The sequence below is a fragment of the Arvicanthis niloticus genome, chromosome 10, assembly GCF_011762505.2.
Source record: "Arvicanthis niloticus isolate mArvNil1 chromosome 10, mArvNil1.pat.X, whole genome shotgun sequence".
In the NCBI taxonomy this organism is placed as follows: domain Eukaryota; kingdom Metazoa; phylum Chordata; class Mammalia; order Rodentia; family Muridae; genus Arvicanthis; species Arvicanthis niloticus.
The window spans coordinates 72,803,081-72,823,786 of NC_047667.1; the positions used below are offsets into that span (position 1 = coordinate 72,803,081).

Here is a 20,706-nt window from a genome sequence, read left to right on the forward strand (position 1 = left end):
TCTTAATTCCATATAAATATATAAATTCTGTACCAACGTAAGAAATTATAAGTTCAATTTTACACCAATTATAAAGATTTCTATCAATGTAAGATTATAGTTACACAATGTCTTGTTCAAAAGTAAATTTAGTAATTTATCCCATCTATTTCCTCTCTGTTCAAAATTATGACCATCTCCAAGTGATCACTTAAAAATGACAACCTATCTATAATTTATAAAATAACCATAACCAAACACCCAAACCCAAGGAATTGGGCTAACAATTCTCCATGGCTCCTTCCTGTTGATTAGGGGGTGACAAGAAATTCTTTAAAGGGGTGAGGAGGGTAGAAAATTTAAAAATTGGTTAGCCTTACGAAAGCTAGCTTTAACATCTGTTATTCAGTCTCTGCATGTTTAGAAGGCTCAGAGCTTGATTGAAGTTCTGACTGGATCCATCTGAAAGGATGGATGAGATGAGATGATCTGGAATCAGCAGCAACCACTGAAGCTGTTTTGGAAACAAGTCTCTGGACAGAATCAGGAAGCAGGGGCTTAGAACAGCAGGTGAGTTTAGCATCTCTGAGGTTGAATCGAAAATGTACATTCTGTAATATATGAATATTAGAACCAAAATTATAGTACCATTAAGATATTTGTACAGATTGTGCACGGTGCACTGATCAGTTAAGGATGAAATTTTGCTCCTTGTTTGAGCAAGTGAGAGACAACTGACTTTTTGTGAGTTAATTTTATTAATAACCAATTGTAATAACTCTTCATTCATGCCATATTAAGGAGGGCATGAAGAATCTTAAGGATTCCATAACCAATAAGATTTATTGTCTCATTTTAGCTGAAGTTTTGTCTACAAACATTTTTATGTCTAAGTCAATTACTGAGCTGTCCCCATGTTGAGGAATCAGCAGATCAATTGACTTGTCTTGTTGGATTTTCTAGAATTTTTTGCCATCTTTAGGTGGACTTCCCCTGTCATACCTGATCCATATCACTCTGGAAGGAGTCCGGAGCCTTTCCTCCTCTCCTGTCCATACAAATACAGAGCCTCTCTCCCAAAATAGCAAGTCCTTGGTCCAGTAACCAGAAATCCTGAAAGGTATAGCTTGACCTCTCTCCCAGAGGAATTTAAATATAACCACCAAACTCATAACTGCACTCATTTTAATAATTAAAGCAATTAAAGTAATCTAACCAAATATTAACCATTGAAACAGTGCTACTTCACCTCCTCCTGCTTTTCAATCTATAATTTAACATCAAAAGCCTCAATATTTTACACATTTATGTACACTTAAATCCTCCCTACCATGGAGATTAATATTTCTGTGGGTACATATTGTAGTATGCTCTTTTATATATTGTTCTCAAGGACTAAATTTTTATTGTCTGAGATAGTCTAGGCTCTTTATTTCCTATTTTTGATTTAACTTTTTAAGATTGAATGTCTTAATATTTTATATATTTATGGATATCTAAAGTTTCTATTATGGAGATTAATATCTTTGTGTCTGTCATTTGGTTTTTGTCTCATATCTTAAGCTCTTTGTATTAGTTTTGAACTGTGGGAGGAAATTTTTATGTGGCTTGGGAAAAATCTGTAAGTTTTTATCTTTAAAAATAATTAAATGAGATTTATAAATCTCTATCATTTATCTGGTGGCTGGAGGCATGCAGTTTTGTCTACCTTTTATTGTCTTCTCTTATGAGGCGGCCCAGGTTAAATTTTTGTTTGCCACTGTGTTTTTCTGTTTTAGTTTTTTTGTGTTGGAACCATGTGACTAGGCTCTGTTCATTGAGAAACTAGTTTTCTCCCCTCTTAGACTCTATCATTGTATGTGTATATTTTATCTTAGAATCTCTAAATAATTTTAAAAGCTGGCTTTTGCCCCACATTAGGTTCCATTTGTAGCAGCAGTGAGGTTTTGGCTTTACTGCTTTATGGTCTCAGCTGGTTACATGCACACACAGGCCCAGGAGCTATCTTAGGTCAGTGATTGGAACACACACACACACACACACACACACACACCTAAAAGAATATATACAACCTGTTCAGTTAATTTTAAAATGCCTTGGCTACCTCAAAGGCTGGGCACCTGAACCTCCCCTGTCACCCCAAGCTCAATCGGAAAATTTGTGGCCAGGGTGTTCACCAAGTATTCCAAGGACCTGTGTGACTCTCCCTCTCATCTAGCTATCTCAGTGATTGCATTCACTTGCCACTGTGCCTGGATTTTTATATCAGTTCTGGGATCAGAATTTAGGTTCTTATACTTGCAAGGACCTTTACCATCTAAGCCAGCTACCTAGGCTGTGGTACTTAATTCTAAAGACCCTTGTCAATGCCCTTATAATACTTTATTCCTCCTGGCAACAAGACACCATTGCCTCATCCCATCCTGGATAGTTTAGTTGTATTACTGACCCGGATTCTGCTTAGCCAGATAGGCCTACTGTCAAGTGGTCAATGTGGTGTGGTCTATTGAGACATATGAGCCCCTGACCTTTTAAGATTTGTAACCTAGAAGTCATGCACGATACACATAATCTAGAAGTGGAAGAAGACCATGTTTGCTGGTCTGAGTAGAGTTTCCCAAAACTCATGTTTGCATGGAACCTTACAGTGTGAGCGTGTTTGGAAAGAGGGACTGCAGATTTCATTAGTTAGGTAGCTCACATTTGCTCTGGATGTAGTTTGATGACATTCTTACTTAGGTGACAAGGACCAGTCTTAGCTTGGAGAGGGATTCTGATGAAGGGATGGTCCAGAGCTGTAAAGACGATGACCTACAGTCAAATTGTGGGTACAAGCTGACAGCCTGTGTTCTGCTAGTGACAGCTTTCTCTGGAGATCTCCTGACAGCCCACCTTTCATAGACCAAAGCCCAGTCTTTTATTTACATATCAATTCAATCATCTACTTCAGATTCTCTTTTGATTATCAGCATTTTATGACCCTAACCCCATTAACTCCTAGGAAAAGACTGAAAGTACATTTTTTAAATTAACATTGCAAATGAATTCAGAGATTTGCCTGGCTTCTTAAGCATAGACAAAAAGCTAGCTGGGTAGGATTCAACTCTGAGATTACTATTCCCACTACACCTGGTGTACTGGCTAGTTTCCTGTGTCAACTTGACCAAATCTAGAGTTATCATAGAGAAAGGAGCCTCCCTTGAGGAAATGCCTCTATGAGATCCAACTGTAAGACATTTTCTCAATGAGTGATCAAGCTTGGGAGGGCCTATTATGGGTAGTGCCATTCCTAGGCTGGTAGTTCTGAGTTCTATAAGAAAGTAAGCTGACCACAACAACTGTTAAAAAGGACATTTAATTGGTGCTTGCTTACAAGTTCAGAGTTAGTCCATTTTCGTCATGGCAGGCATCAGGCAGATATGGCACTGGAGGAGCTGAGAGTTCTACATCATGACCAGAAAGAAGCTGAAAGACTGACTCTTCTACACTGAGCAGAGGTTCAAAGCCCATGTCCACAGTGATGTACTTCCTCCAACAAGACCACACTTACTCCAACAAAGCCACACCTCCTAACAGGGGCAATTGCCATGTGCTAAGCATATTCAAATGACCACATTCCACTTCCTGGCTCCATATTGTCTTGTTCAAACACATGAGTCTATGGGGTCATACCTAGCCATAACATGATGCAAAACACATTTAGTCCAACTTCAAAAGTCACCATAGTCCATCACAGTCTCAATAATGTTTAAAAGTTTAATGTCTCTTCTGAGATTTGTTGGGGATTGGTTCTAATGCTTTGATTTAATCAGGAATCTTCATGTCCAAATGTAGAAGTTCCTTGCTCTTTATTGGTTTTTGATCATTCAATAAAGATGCCAGCAGCTAATGGCTGGACAAAGGGAAACAGAGTAGGATCTTTAGAATTGCACAGACTAGGAACAAACAGGAAAAAAGGAGCCAGAAAATTGCCATGACTCAGGGGAGAGAGATGGATCAGATTTAGAGTTGTAGTGGGAATATCATCTGAAATGTAATTGGAAAGGGAAAGCAGACCCTGGAAGGGCTGCACCGAAGCATCTTGGGCAGCATAGATGAATGGGCCTCACAAGAGGTAGCAGGGAAGCAAAGGTGAAGGTGGATTTAGAAGATGTTGAGCCATGAGTATCAGAAGGAAAGGTATGCTAGCTGCAGGAGGCTTAGAACTGCCCAGCTTTTGAGTAGCCAAGGATTTCAAAAATAAGCTCGTGTGTGTGTGTGTGTGTGTGTGTGTGTGTGTGTGTGTGTGTGTGTGTGTCTTTTATTCATGGATCTGAAGAGCAGTAGGGAAGGTGGCCTAAGTGTGACCTGTCATAAGCATAAAGTGGAGTAGGTAAAAACTCACATACAGAAATTAATGCAGTCTGTTAATTATAATTCCCTATAACATCAAAATAAAAAAAGATCACATACTTCCAACATCAAAAGATATATGTTAGGATATATTCCAAAAAATCATAGTAAAGAAATGCTTGATCAAAGCAAGACCAAAATTCAACTTAGCAAACTCCAAACTCAGGATTACCAAGTCTGATATCTAACTCCTTTAAGCTTTGTTGACTGGGACACAGTTCTTTCTCTTGAGCAGATTCCACTCCCTGTTAGCAGGTTTCCTTAGCAGGTATTCCATGGCTCTGCAACTCTAACATTTTGGGGTCTCCAGGGCAACTTCAACTTCACAGGTTCTTAGTCCAATGGCTGGGATCCACACATGATGATCTTCTAGCCTCCTCCAAAAAGCTTGGCTCACATCTCCTGCTCTGTCCTCTCCAGCATCCCAGGGTCTGGTTGATTCAACCCCATTGTAACTTTCTTTGATAACATTCCTTAGCTAATTTTATTAGGAGTTTGACCAGTTTTGTGGCCATCCTCTAAAACTGAAGAGATATTAATTTGTATTTTTCACTGCTCTAACAGATCTTTTCCCCATAGGTTAATGGCTATATCAACCATATATATATATATATATATATATATATATATATATATATATGGCCTTAATTTTCCTATCTGACCTTCAGGTTCTGTACATTTAAGCCATCTGATGCTTTATTTTATTTGAAATAAAGTCCCATCTCCTTGAAATTGGATGTCTCCTTCATGAAGTTGTCAACTTGCAGGCCAAGATTTTGGAGAGATGATGGTGACATCTACTCCAGTGTCAACCATTCCTTCAATCTCAATATTATTTACTAGTATTCTTAGTTTTGGCCTTTGATCCTCTATAGAAGTTTGCCAAAATATTCCTTTTTTCTGGCCCCCTTTTAGGTTTTTTTGAATTGCCTGTAGAATTTTCCTCAGCCTTGTTATCTGGTCTCACAACATCTGTTTTTAGAGCAATGGTGTTTAATTGTCCTGAGGAAGATAACTCTCCCTGCCTGTCATTGGGACCTGCAAGAGGCCTCACTGGGAGGTTTTTGGTTTGGTGTTGCCCAGTTTATCTGTTGTTGCTCTACATTCTTTAGCCAAATGTCAGCCTTTGCCACATCTTTTACATATTCCAGAAGGCATAGGCTCACTTTTGGGATTAATTTGGTTTTCCCTTCAATTTATTCTGAGACTACAATTAAAACATTTAAAAATTTGGGTCATCTCAAAGCCTCGAGTGGCAGCTTCTCCTATTAAGGTCATATCAGGCAAACGAGGTCTACCATCAACTGTATATCTAATCCACTCATCTATGGATGCTGACCTTGCCCTCAGTGGTCTGATTACTTCCTTGCATTCAGCATTAGCACTTTCGAAGGCTGAACACTCAATTATTGTTTTTCTTGCCGATGGATCTGATACACACCTTTCCACAGCTGAGGTCAACCTTTTCGAATAGTCAGGGAAGGCTTCCTTTGGACTTGCATGACTTAAGGAAATGGTTCAAGTCTTTCCCCTGATTCTGCAACTTTGTCTCAGGCATATGAGGCTGCCAAGAGACACAATGCCAAGGTTTCTTCATCATTTACAGCCTATACCTCTATCTCAGCAAAGCGACCTTCACTAAGCCCAATGGCTTGATGATCTTTGGAAATATCTCTACCCCTGGCTCTATTTTGTCCTGCTATCTCCTTTAACTCTTCTCTCCACCATGAGAACTATTATAAATGTGATGCAGGTTGCAGTATTGCTTTTGCCTATATCCTTCCAGTCTTGGACAATTATTCTATTTTTAATAGCCCAAGAAGATAGGATTTGTTTCACAAATGGTGAATGCATTCCAAAATTAGTGACACTTTCCTTAACTTTTCTCACTTCTAACACATCCATGAGTTGCCATTCGAATTCCTGATAAACCTGTGGATGATCACTGTCTGGAGGTCTTTGTCGTACACTAACTGGTTAAACTAAAGTTTCTTTTCAAGCAATCTTTGACTGGCTTTCTCTAATATTATTTTCCATCTCTACCTGAGTATTTTCCCTAATTGGAATGTTAAGTCCCTCCCTTAAGGTCTGGGTCCATGCTCCATATCTCTCATTTTGTGCTCCTCTTGTTCCTTGAGTTCTTGTATTCTCTTTTCAAGGTTCTGCTTCCACATTTAATTTTTTTCCTTATGTTGTAATTCTAATATTTTAGCATCCATCTTGTTTTGATTTACTAGCTTTAGTAAATTATCCTTTAGACTCTGCTTCAAAATCTTATCTCTGTCTCTTTGCTGTTCAGTCTGATCTCTGAAATTCTGCATCTTTTGTTGTAGCATCTTTTCCAGCTCCTGTCTGCGGCCTTCATTCTCTTCTTTCTGTTGCTTCTCTTGATCTATAAAATCCCGAGCCTTTAGTTCTAGTATTTCCTCTAGGTCATGTGGCCAAGTCTTAAGTTTGTCTCTTTGTCGCTGGGTCTCATCTATGAACTTCTGCATCTTTTGATCTAGTACCTTTCCAGTTCCTGTTTTCAACCTTTATTCTCCTATTTCTGTTGCTTATCTTAAACTATAAAATCCTGAGCTTTTAGTTCTAGTGTTTCCTCTAATTTCTTTCCTAAGGCATGCAATTTTTTATCTAGGGCCCTGTATTTTGAGAAGACATAGTAAATCAAAGTAATTAATATTATAATAATGGTAAATGACAAGGTGTCTATTTCCTTTAAATCCACCCTTGTTGAACTGTTCAAAATATTATCTTGTGGAACCCAAATATATGTTGTGTGTGTGTGTGTGTGTGTGTGTGTGTGTGTGTGTGTGTGCAGACATATTTAATCAATTTTTATTTTTTACTCCCGGATCTGGAACTTTTTGTACCTTTGTCTCCCTCTGCTGTTCAATCTATTCAGGACATTGCAGTCCTCTCAAATTCTTTTATTCGCAGGGAGGGGCTGACTGTAGAAAGATCCACAGGCTTCTGTGTTTCAGAGCCAGCTCTCTGTCTTTTGTGTGTTTTGCAGCCGGCAGCGTGTACACTGATTTCAGGAAGCCTGGAGTGCTCAGGAAGCCAGAGAGTGGCTCTGGCTGTTCCAAGTCCTGTTTAAGCATGGGGGATACTGGGAAGCAAGCACAGAAAGGCTCTATCAGGCATAGATGCCCAGATCAGCTTTCTCTGTCTGCCAGGAAACTACCTAGCAAGCAGTAGCTCTCCAGGCTCCCCCATCCCTCCCTAGGCTCAGGGAATCTGAAGTCCCAGCTCTGAGCTGGGGTGCTGACCCAGGCTGTAGCTGTCTGCTTGGGGCTTGGGGAGGGAGCCTCTCAGCTCTGTAGACACTTCAGACCCAGTCAGCTTTCAACCCATACACTGCTGCAACTTTAGATCACAGTGTCAGTCTTTTACGGTTGGCAGGGGAGGGGGAAGTGGACATTTATCTCAGATTAGTTGGGTTCTAAGCCATATCATGGGTGCAAATTTGTTGCAGTAAATCTCCTACCCTAAGCCCACGTTAAAAATACACAACCCAATTATTATAAACCGTATGCCTAGACTGGGCAGATCTACCACTACATTAATCTATTCCCCAGCTATGAGATCCCTTGCTACTTGTGGCTTCTCCAGGGCATGTGGTGCTGCTCCATCTTCCTTCCATCTCTTCTTTCTCTGTCCTTCCCTTACTCTTCCTCCACTTTTTAAGACCTCTAGCCCCACTTTTCCCTTTTACTGCCCAGTCACAGGCTCTAGCTTTTATTTGAACCATTAGAATGAGGAGAAGGCTCACATGAAATCACCCGAGTATGTGATTCACTCCTTCTCAGGACAGCCCCTCTTGAGCAAGCAGAATAATATCAGAATACAAACAGCACCAGGGCAACCCACAACAGGCAATTTAATCTATTTATATTCAAGATAACCAATGATGAGTGAGGATTTACTAGTATCATTTTGTTGCTTATGTTGTAGTTGTTCTGAAAATTGTTATTGTCTCAAATGGTATCGTTTCCTTTTATTTCTTCCTCTTTCGATTGTATTTCTAAATACTTTGTCTTCTGCAAGCCACAGATTTTCTTATTATTTCTTTTAGTTTTTGAGATTAAAATGTAATTACATCATTCTCCACTTTACTCTTACCCTTTCCAACCTTCCTTTTTTTCTTTCAAATTCATGGCCTTTTTCTTTTATTAATTGTTACCCAGTATATAAATGTTTATACATACATATTTCTAAGTATAACCTCGGTGTGTGTAACGATACTTGTTTGTATTTTCAGAGCTGGCCACGTTGGATAATCAATTGGTGTGTTCTTCCCTGGAGAAGACCATTTCTCCCACTCATAGCATTCCCTAGTTCCTTATAGGTCTTTGTATATGTTGGAGGTTTCAGGATCTCTCTCCCTTCTCCTTTGGCGTGTCTCTAGCTTGCTTGTTTTAGCTCACATTTGGGCAGTCATGTTAGTGAAACTTCATGATTGTAGCTTCTGACATTACTAGAATAGTGTCACATCAAACCCCATGAACGTCTCTAACTCATCATCTTTTGGCTTCCTCTCTTCCACTGTTTCCTGAGTGCAGGAGTTGTTTTGTAACAGGGCTCCACAATACTGGAGCCTGGGGCTGGGGGTTGATTTTGCTTTTCTGTACTCCTCCATGGCTATCACAAAGAAAAGTTTTATTAATGAGACTTAGTGCGGACTACATTTATCTGTAGGCACAAGGACAGATATTTACAGTGTAGTCAGGAATGATACTGGTCTAGTAATGTGGTGGTTGTAGGTTCTTCTCCAAGATCCATGGCTTCACTAGCCTTGTGTCTTAGGGTTTCATTGCAGAGAAGACACAACATGACCACAGCAACTTTTATAAAGGGCCGACATTTAATTGAGGCTGGCTACAGTTTCAGAGATTTAGTCCTTTATCATCATGGCCAGTAGAATGGCAGCATGCAGTCGGACATGGTGCTGGAGAAGGAGCTGAGAGTTCTATCTCTGGATTGGCAAGCTGCAGGAAGTGAACTATGAAACATTTTTTTCCACAAGCCAAACCTATTTCAACAAGGCCACATCTCCATATATGACACTCTTTTTGCGTCTACAGGGCTATTTGCTTTCAAACCACCACACCCTGGGGAGTTGGTTAGGTTTCCAGTACCAGGCATGGCTTCTATCATGTTGCGAGTTTTAGGTTCTTTTGCTTTGTTATTATGGATCTCCCAATGCTCATCCATTCTGGTTCCCTCTTCTAAAATTTCTCTTTGAGATTTGTAGATATTGTTTTCTACTCTGTTAAATTTTCCTGATAAATCGGTGTTGCGTGTTGGCATTGCCTTAGAGTTGACTTGATTTCCTCAGGACAGCTGTTTTCATTTCTTGATCTGAATATCCTCCCATCTTGCATCAGTCCCTGACATCTTCTTTGTTCCATTTGATGATTGCATTGTTCTCATTTTTTTAAATTCCTGTAGGTTTGTGGGACAGTGGACCATGCCAGGATCTTGGTAAGGTAGCGTGTGTCTGAGACCCTGTCACTTGGATACCCTGGGAAAGTAGGCAACTCTCCATTCCCTGCCAGATTCCTGGCCTAGAACAAATGTCCACACTTCCCACATTGGTCAGGTAGTCAAGAACAGAGTTCTCCATATTAATGAGGTACTTAGAGATCCTGAGGGTTTAGCCAATAAGCTTGCCTTCCTGGACATTATTCCCTGCAAAAGATATAAATCTCTTGTCCACCCTGAGAAGTTGGTATGCATCCATTTTCCATGATGAACAGTTAATAAATAGTATGGATAAACATGGTCAGTCTCTTCCATAGAAACCACCATGGGGAGCATAGAGAAGGCCTTTGCCCACAGAACCATAGCCTATCTCCTGTAGAAGGCCTCTCTGTGTTTCCAGACAACTGCAGCTACCATCGCTGATGACCTAAGCTGGAGTTCCTCATTTCCCTAGCCTAGTTTCATCATCATCCTCAGTCCACAGAGCCCCAAAGGTTCTGGTTTTGTTCCTGGCCCATGGACCCCCAATCCTTCATTCCTGACTCTTCTGTGTGACACTCCAGTGACAACTGGGTTTTCAAGTGTCAGAAAACTCCACCTAGAACCCAACAGAGGCAGTACATGGAGACACAGTCAAACACTCCTCATGTTTTGCCTCCCCAGTGAAGTGTCCTACACCTTAGTGGCAGGGCAGAATTTGGACCCACATAGGTTCAGTTCTGTGCTTTTGCATTAAACAGTTTGATAGTTACTCTAGTCTTTGTCATCTTGCTTGCTTTGTGTTTGTTTGCTTGCTTGCTTTTTCAATGATGGATTCCCAATTTAGAATCAATGCTTTCTTATGCCACCAGATGGTACCCCAAGCCTAGGTTAATACAGATAGTAGCATAGTATATAAGACATTCCAGTAAACCCTGAGGAAGAGGGAGAGGACAAATTGTAGGAGCCAAAGGGGTTGAAGAACATGGCCAGAAAAATCAACTAAGCAGGGACTCAGGGGGCTCACAGAGACTGAAGCAGCAATTGTGAAGCCTTCATGAGTCTGTGCTGAGTCTTCTATATATATGTTCTGGTTTTTGGCTTGGTGTTTGGGAGCTACTTCTGACAGTAGGAGTCATAGTGTCTCTGATTCTTTTGCCTGCTCTTGGCACCCTTTCCCTCCTACTGGGCTATATCCCCCTGCCTCTTTTGTGCCTTGTCGTATTGTATCATTTTGCATTTTGTTCAGTGATGGCCCTGGTAGGTCTGCTCTTTTCTGGGGGTAAGGGCACAGAGGAAGAAAAATGTGAAGTAGATCTGGAAGAGAAAGGGGAGTCATGGGGGGGATTTATAAAAATGGAAGGAGAGGAACCTGTAGTTGTGATGTAGTGCATGAAGAAAGAATAAATAAAAATTTAATAACAACAACAATACATAACACACACAAACACACCATTGATTGGTTGTCAACCTGTGAGTCACAACCCCTTGAGAATCAATTGACCCTTTCACACGGCTCTCCTAAGACCACTGGAAAACACATATTTCCAATGATGTCATTCCTATATCCATCTCCAGGCAGTGTATCTACATGCAGATATGACCACATATGATATAAGCACAAGGCATGATGGCATCATTCTACCAACATTTTCATATATACTCCTGTCGGGGACTGCTCTGCCAAATGTTAGAACCCACACTGCCCCAAGCTTTGGGGGCTAAATTGTCCTGGCTCATACTGCTGCTCTGGTCCACAGGTCAGGGTTCAGCAAGAGAGAGAATGAGGGCGGACACAAAGAATGGAGACCAGACAGAGTGTGATTCAGTCCCATTTATTCTCAAGTCTCTCTTCTTCTCTCATTCCAAGTTTCTTGTTCCTAGTCCAAGTCCCAAGTCTTGAGTTCTTAATCCCTAGTTCCTAGAGTCCCTGGTGCCTCCAAGTTCCAAGTTTCCAGTCTCTAGTCTCTAGTTCCTAGAGTCCCTGGTGCTTCCAAGTTCCAAGTTTTCCTGTCTCCCTATTTTTTATTCTTCTGTCTGCCTCTCGCCTTTTATAAGTCTGACTTCTCAAGTCACGCTGTTAAGTCACACCTTTAAGTCACACACACCCAAGGGAAAATCCTGGTTATATAAAACAAGATGTTACGAGAGTGTGTTCAGCTGTTGTAGGCTGTTGAAAACAAGTCTCTTGTCAGGGCATATGGCTCAAGATGGTTGCAAGGATGATAGTTGCTTTCTATCAGCTCCCAACATACTCCAACAAATTACAGGTGTGTGTGACAGGGTTGGTACAATAATGTGCTTATATGGACCAGTCACACCTATATAAGAAGCAGCTACTTATGTTGAAAGCAGTAAAAATGGAGGTAAAACAACATTTTGTGAATTATAATTATGGTGTAAATGGAACATAATATACTGTAAAATCATCAGGTACCAATTATATATATATATATATATATATATATATATATATATATATAATCATACTGATATATATCAGTAGCTGATGATTTTGTTATTGTTAATATATACAAAATATATCAATACACATATGCACACACACACACACACACATATATATATGAAACTTAATCTGAAAGCTGATTGATCTTTTTTTATTCTCCTGTTAATATTCTCCCTTTGTGACAGTAACAGGTATATAAAAACATGGCAAATCATAGGAAACTTGAAAGAAATGTACTGACTAGACTATGCCATGTATAATCTTTTACATTAGTAAAGTTATTGTTCTATATTGTTTTTATTAGAAAACCATCCCATGGCAATGGATCATGAAGAGAAGGATCTTAAGAAAATAAAATGTAGTAATGATTTTTTACAGTGTGCTTTTACCTCAATAATTACAGCAGGAACTGAGAAACAACAATGGTTTTTTGTTTGTTTTGTTTTTTTTTGTTGTTGATCTTGTTTTTGTTGTTGTGAAGTTCTATCCCAAGAATCTATGAAGCTGAGCAAACTAAAATACCATTTTGATTGCCAGCATCAAAGCTTTGACAGCAAAGATATCAACTATTTTGTAACTAAAGCTGAGAGACTCAAGAAGCCAAACTTGACACTGGTGGCAAGTACCACAAACAACAAAATGTCTAAGATGTGGAAGCTTCATATTTCATGGCACTCAGAATTATCAGAGCTATGAAACCACATCATTAATAAGGATTTATTATTGTCAGCAGCTGAAGGCCTTGTTCTGGTTATGTTTGAAAACAAATTGTTACACAACAGAGTATAGTTTCCTTATCTAAGAACAATGTCTGAAGAAGAGTAGATGACGTTTCTGCTGTTATTCTTGATCAGGTAATCCAGAAAATTAAATCTGCTTCACTTCCAATATTCATCTTGACAAATTTACGGATGTTGCTAACTGTTCACAATTACTGATTTACATGGGTATATTAAAGATAGCTATTTTAAAGATGAAGGTTCTTGTTTTGTTTTTGAAAAGCGCTTGAAATACTAATCCACATGCTGTATCTGACACAGTTGGTTTGTTTCTGAAACAGCATTAAGATCTCTTGAGAAAAGACTTGTGGTGTTAGCACAAATGGTGCTTCACCTATGCCAGGATGTCCATCTGGATTTAGGTGTTTGGCAGTGAATGAGTCACCAAAGTCATCAGATCTTTCTTTATGATCCATTGGCAATATTAACAAGGAAGTCTTTGCCACAAGAGTCAAAAGGTGGCCTAAGTTCTGTCAGTTTTGTAAGGGCCAGCACTTTACACAGTCAACTAGTTTCGAAACTGTATGAGTTTGTGCCAAGCAAAGCTTGGCTTTATCACACTGAAGAAAGATGGTTGTCAAGAGGACAAGTTTTAAAGGTGTTTTTGATCTTCACAGTGAACTCAAATCTCTTCTTAATCAGAAAGCAAAACTGCAGTTCGAAGCACTTTTCAGAGATAAAAGTCTATTGCTGAAAAGAACTTACTTGCTTGACATCTTTGCCATCTTGTATGAGTTAAATTTATCACTGCCGGAATCAAAGACAACACGCCTCAGTTTGACTGAAAAGATTTGATCATTCCAAATAAAACTTGAACTTTGAAAAAAAAAAGAGGATGAAAATAAATCTTGCATGTTGCCTTCCTCATCTGGCTCTTTTTGAGGAATACGACACTGACCAGACAAAAGGATTATGATGATGTCTTCAGTGAAAGAACACTTCTACATGCTTGCAGGCAAATTTCATGGAACTCTCCAAATCTACCTGACATCCCATTTGCATTTGCCAGAAACCCATTGACAGTCAAAGTTGAAGGTGTTCCTGAGTCAGCACAAGAGGAATTCATTGAACTTATTAACAATGCTGCAGTAAGAGCTGAATTCTCTACAATGTCAACTACAAAAGTCTGACTAAAGCTTTTGCAGTCACACCTGTCTGAGACTGCGTTGTATTTTCTTGTTCCATTTCCAACAACAGGTGAAACAGGGTGTCCACCTTGCTGATTATCAAGTATACATGCAGAAGTAGACTTGTGGAAGATGATCTTCATTGTGCTCTTTCAAATACTTACCTGAGAATTTCTGATCTGGTGAGAAATAAGTAGTCTCAACTTTTGCATCGACTTTAGCTTTTCATACAAACTGCTGTAAAAATCTCACCATGTAGTTTACTGCAGTTATATTAAGACTGTTATCTAGGCTACATACACCATACTTCAAGCCAAAATTTCATTTATTTGTAATTAACAAGAAATATTTTAAATATATAATTACATATTGTTTTGCAATTAATCACTGAGCTTTAATTATGTTTAATTTGTAACAATGAAAATATATCCTGCATATCAGATATTTGCATTCCAGTTCTTAATGTAGCAAAATTACAGTTATGAGGTCGCAACAAAAATAATCTTATCAGCATCACCTCAACATGAGGAGCTGGATTAAATGGTTGTAACATTAAGAAGATTGAGAAACCACTGAATTAAAGAATCCTGGAGGGAACCTCATGGGTGCACCTGGATGTCTGGAAAGTTACATTCAGAGCCCCTCCTGGAGAACTAGTGCAATGCATATTACAATGCATACAACTGATTGTGCAACTTTCTTTTTGATGCTTTCCAAGGTGAATGTGGAAAATATTCAGCATTTTGGGTGATCACAAGCCTCAAGCTACTTTTAGTCTAACAGATGTCAAAGCCTTAAGGACTGTCAGCCCTGGCCACACTTCTCAAGAGCTAGTCAGGAGAGGAGTGGAAGGACTCATCTACAGTTGATGGCTGAAATCAGGACTTTGTGGCATATCAAAGCCCAATTACTTCTACTGTACCCTTCTGATGAAGTACAACTTCAGTCAATGTAGCAGAATCAAAGATTTCAGAACTATAGAAAGTAGGAAGTGAAATTAACTCCTTTCTCTGTGATTCTTCTATGCATGTGAAAATGTGGTTTTTGTAAAATTGCACTATTTTAATTAAATGAGTAGATTTTGAATAAAAGGATTAAAATAGCTTGCAAGTGTTGGAAGAAGTGAGTCAGGCTTTAAGCAGAGCAAAAGGGTAGTGGGCTTGATTATTGCTGGCATAGCAGTTTTAATTACATTAATTGCTAGCACCACTGCTTCTGGAATTGCTTTGACACAAGAAGTTAAGACAGCTACTTTTGTTAATCATTTAACAAAAAATGTTACTAATGTGTTGAATATACAAGAGGATTTAGATAGGCATTTGGAAGAATGGATTGATGCTCTTTATCTTATTCAAATTACTGGAATGAGTTTCAGAGTTTAAGAGTAAGGACCCATCTCGGGTGTCATGCCAAATACTATTGGATTCATGATAGATCTAAAATTTACAGTGGTAGTCATTACAATTAGGAAAAAGTTTAAAGATACTTGCAATGTATTTGGCATAAATACCTCTCTGGATGTTTTATCTTTACATAGTAAGCTTATGAATTTCAAGAATGCTGTTCTGCTGAGTGTTGATGTGGCAGATACTGCTGATAAAATTACTCATGGCCTGAGGTCAGTATTTCTATTTTGGTCAAGTATCAAGAATAGCATATATAGCTTGATCATGCTAGTCCTTTTTGTCCTGGGAATACTTTTATTCCTGCCCATCATGTTAAAGCTTGTCTTTAACAACATCAACAGGTTGGCAGCCAAAGTACATGGCTTGAACCTGAAAGTGGACCCCCAGACAGAGTTATTAAATTAATAGGCTGGTAAGCCAAGGACTGGTAAGATTCTGCACAGAGACTTACCAACCTAAGACAGAAGGGCATTGCTTTGGATAATGCATATTCCATGATGGGTAAGAAAGGCATTCTTGTCAGAATGACCTAAGACAGGCTCAGTCTTGTTAATGAAACAAAAAAGGGGGAGATGTGGAGAGCCTTTGGGGCTGCTTGGCAAAAATCTGACATGGGCCAAGAACAAGAAAGTAGGCCTCAGGCAGGAATCTGACATTAGGCTAGAACAAAGAATTAATTTCAGGCAGGAATCTAAATCTTAGGCTAGAATAAAGAAGTAGGCTTCAAACATGAAAATGACTTTGGGCTAAAACAGGGAAGTTGGCTCAGATATTTTGGTCATCCCGATAAGCTCTTAGAAACAGTGATCGCAATAGTGTTCATGGAATTTTTTTTTTTTGCCTTGCTTGTTTTTTGACTATTTGTGTTTATTGTCTTGCTTGTTCCTTGACTATTTGCATCTATTGTATTGTTGGTCCCTCAACCTAGAACTGATTAATACTTGCATGTAGTTAAAATGGTATAAAAGCAAAGAAAGGAAGGGGCATAGGATGGGGGTTCTAGGGAGGGGAAGTGTGGAAAGGGGGTGACATCTGAAATGTAAATAAATAAAATATCCAAAAAATATCAGTAAAATAAATTTACCAATTAAAAAAAATTATTTATTCATTTCTTAAAATGAATAAATAATCCACCCCAGGAAATGAAAACCAATTTTGTTTTTTTCTTAAAAGTATTTCTTTGCTTAGGAAAAATATGAAGTTGATAGACTATGATTATAAAAAATGTGTTAGAGAATATTAAGGTATAATAAAAATTATAGGGCTGAAGATGTAGCTTAGTTGTAGAGAGCTTACCTAGCCTGCAAAAGGTTGGAGATCCAAGCCCTAGTATCAAAGAGAAGTTATAAAACATGACCATTTTTCTGTATATTTTAACATTATTAAAAACATGTTTTTGATGTAACAGAATATGTTTATATAAATAATAAATTTACTTTTCTTATTCATAAAAATTTTAACAGAAGATGTGAATATGGCAGAACTTTTATTATTATTTCTTGTATTCTTTTTTCATATATGTTTGTATGTATGTATTTATATATATATATATATATATATATATATATATATATATATTTGTATATATATACTTATAATAATATCCAATTAGTTTGGAATAATTTTAGACTCAAGAATAGTTTAAAAGTTATACAGAGGATTTCCATATGCATTAAAACAGTTTTTCTCCTAATGCTGACATATGTTGTACTGAGGAAACAAACCACCAATAGACCCATCTCTACTTCTATAATCTACACTTGCCCATACACACTTAAGTACATATCTCATAATTGTCAATGGGGAATGCAAATCAAAACAACCCTGTGATACCACCTCACACCAGTCAGAATGGCTAAGATAAAAAATTCAAGTGATGGTAGATGCTGGAGAGGATGTGGAGAAAGAGGAACACTCCTCCATTGTTGGCAGGAATGCAAGCTGGTACAACCACTTTGGAAATCAGTCTGTCAGTTTCTCAGAAAATTGAACATAGCATTACCTGAGGGCCCAGCTATACCACACCTGGGCATATACCCAGAAGATGCTCCAACATATAACAAGGACATATGCTCCACTATGTTCATAGCAGCCTTATTTATAATAGCCAGAAGCTGGAAAGAACCCAGATGTCCCTCAACAGAGGAATGGATACAAAAAAATGTGGTACATTTACACAATGGAGTACTACTCAGCTATTAAAAATAATGAATTCATGAAATTCATAGGCAAATGGATGGAACTAGAAAATATCATCCTGAGTGAGGTAACACAGTCACAAAAGAACACACATGATATGCACTCACTGATAAGTGGTTGTTATCCCAAAAGCTCACAATACTTAAGATACAACTCACAGACCACATGAAGCTCATGAAGAAGAAAGACCAAGTGTGGATTCCTCAGTCCTACTTGGAAGGAGTGACAGAATGCTCAAGAAAGCAAATATGGCGACAAAGTGTGGGACAGAAAGTCAAGGAGGGGCCATCAGGAGACCACTCTACCTTGATATCTGTCCCATGTGCAGTCACCAAAGATAGACGCTGATATGGATGTCAGGAAGTACATGCTGACAGGAGCCTGATGTAGCTGTCTCCTTGGAGGTCTGCCAGAGTCTGACATATCCAGAGGCAGATGCTCGCAGCTACCCATTGATCTGATCAAGGGTTCCCAATGGAGAAGTTAGAGGACTGAAGGAACTGAAAGGGTTTGAGGCCCCAAGAGGAGAGCAACAGTGCCAGCCAACCAGAGCTCTCCAGGGTCTAAACCACCAGCCTGGGAGCACAAAGGGAGGCACCTATGACTTCAGCTGTATACTTAGAGGAAGATGGCCTTGTCAGGAATGGGTGGGAGAGGAGATCCTTGGTCCCATGAAGGCTGAACACCGAGTGGGGAGGAATTCGAGGGTGGGGAGGTTGGAGGGGGTAGGTGGGGGCACACCCTTGTGAAGGCAGAAGCGGGGATGGGATAGGGGGTTCCTGGGTGGTGGGGGGAATGGGGTGAGGAAATACAATCTGAAATGTAAACATAATATCCAATAAAAATATGGAAAAAAAGAATGTCTAGAAGAAAATATTTGTTTTAAAAGTAATTAAATAAAACTATTTAAAAATGTTTTATAACTATCCTATTGCAATTTAAAGAATTTTCTACACTAATCAACAAATGTGAAATATAAGAAACAACTCAATGATCAATTAACTCAGGAATTACAAAGCATTCAATTAGCACACACAGGAACTCATGGGGTTCTTGCTCAAGCTACCTTGAGAGGCACGTGTCATAGGTTTTTCAGGTCAGCTCCTGGGGCACAATATGCCTTTCTGTTCCCAGAAAACTGAGGTGCTCCCTCAGGCAATTAAGCAGTCTGGCCTCCTGTGTATCTCTGTATTCCATAGAAGTCATGGAAGTATTTAGAAGTTTGGCAGAACAATTGCTTTTAATAAACTTGTCTCAGGCCAGTCTTGCAGAGACCCCTGCAATCTGGCCTGATTTTCATTTCCACTAACCATATCAGAAGACTCTGGTGCAGTAAGGATGTGCTGGTGCCTTTAGGTGGTGCCTTGAACAGGGGCCTCAAATATAGGGATTTAAGAAAAAAGAACATAATTAAGGTAAAGGACTCCTGGTTGTGACATACACACAAATATATTCAGGCAGGAGGTTAATTGGAGATAGATATGGGACCAGCAGAGACAAGGAAGTGGCATTTGTTTGGAGAAGTTCTGCATACTTTGTTGCTGGACTTAAAGCTGTGACTTAAAGCAGGACACCATCAAGTGGCAAAACTCCTGGAGTTCATTTGCAAACTTCAGCCTTCTTTTCCTGAAGAGGCATCTCTGGATCCGGAACATTGGTCTTGGTTAGAAAGAGTAACTCACGGAGAATTAGATGCAATGGGACCAGAGCAAATTCCTAGGCATTTTCAGCTTTTGAAAATAAATAAAAACACTAATTCATAAAAGTGACATAATCAAAATTAAGAAATAAGAATAATCAGGAAAAAGCAGAATTAACACTGGGAATAGAAGAAGAATTACAACTTGAAGATATCTAGTATCTCTCTGTGATGAAGTTAACTGTCATCTTTAGATTGCCAATTTTGCCATCCACCAACTCCCAAGTCCAATTCCCTCCATTCCTAACTCTTATCCCTCATGTGTCATTCTTGATAACATGGGAACTTTATTTACTGCTTTCTTTCATCTCTTACTGAGGTTATTCAGGAGGTTACATGCCCCATAGGAGAATCAGCCCCTTTTAAACCAGGACATATGTCTCTGATCCAAGAGGCTATGAATCAAGGCTGAGAGATGGACATGGAAGGATTCTCCATTTTCCTGATGTGTGAAATGCCCAATTCTGATAATCTGGAGCAATGAGTTAAAACTTATATGCACCCCTGTACCTAAAGGCATTGCAGGTATGGCTTTTGTGTCACATCCAAGTCAGTAAGTGGAAGAAAGGAGAGAGGCTAAGTCTACCGTCAGTTTCTGACCTGTGAACACCTGAATGATTAGTAGCCAACATTCCCTGAAAAAAAAAATGTGAGCCTGAAATGACCACCAGTTCAGGGTCAGGGAGCCTGAACAGGGAGCTAGCATAAGACATGCCAATCAAGCCTGGACAGGCTTCCAAAGCAAGGAGAGGCCTGGAGAAAAGAGGAACCCACCAAAGGGCTCACATCCCAGGGGAGCAAGCCTGAGACTAGAAGAATCCCACCAGGGACTGCAAGGTATAGAAAGGAGCGTACCAAAGATATATGACCCCTGCATGGTGCCATGCGGTGGGCCAGAGAAAGGAAGGAGCCCAAGATGACCATCAGTCCAGACAGGGAGCCACAATGAGATGATCACCAGTTCTGTGCTTCAAGGGCATGGAGGAGGTGTGGCAGATCATGCCTGAGATGACCCCTATCTAGTGCCTAAAACCACTTCTGAGATAACCTCAGACACGCATAGACCCAGGGTGTCACTAAGAGGGGAAAGGAAGTGGTGTAGAAATGGAAGAGAAAGAGAAACAAAAAGAATGAGAGGACAATGAAGAGAAGTAGAATTGGAGACTTGAGGGTAATGAGGAACAGCCTGATG

At 39.4% G+C, this 20,706-nt stretch overlaps 1 non-coding gene across 1 annotated transcript; it reads left to right on the top strand.

The window, feature by feature from the left end:
• The first annotated feature begins 20,017 nt into the window (after positions 1-20,017).
• LOC117716664 (small nucleolar RNA SNORA17) lies at positions 20,018-20,147 on the top strand. The gene has a single exon (XR_004607776.1). It is a non-coding gene; the product is annotated as a small nucleolar RNA SNORA17 (small nucleolar RNA).
• Positions 20,148-20,706: the final 559 nt, after the last annotated feature.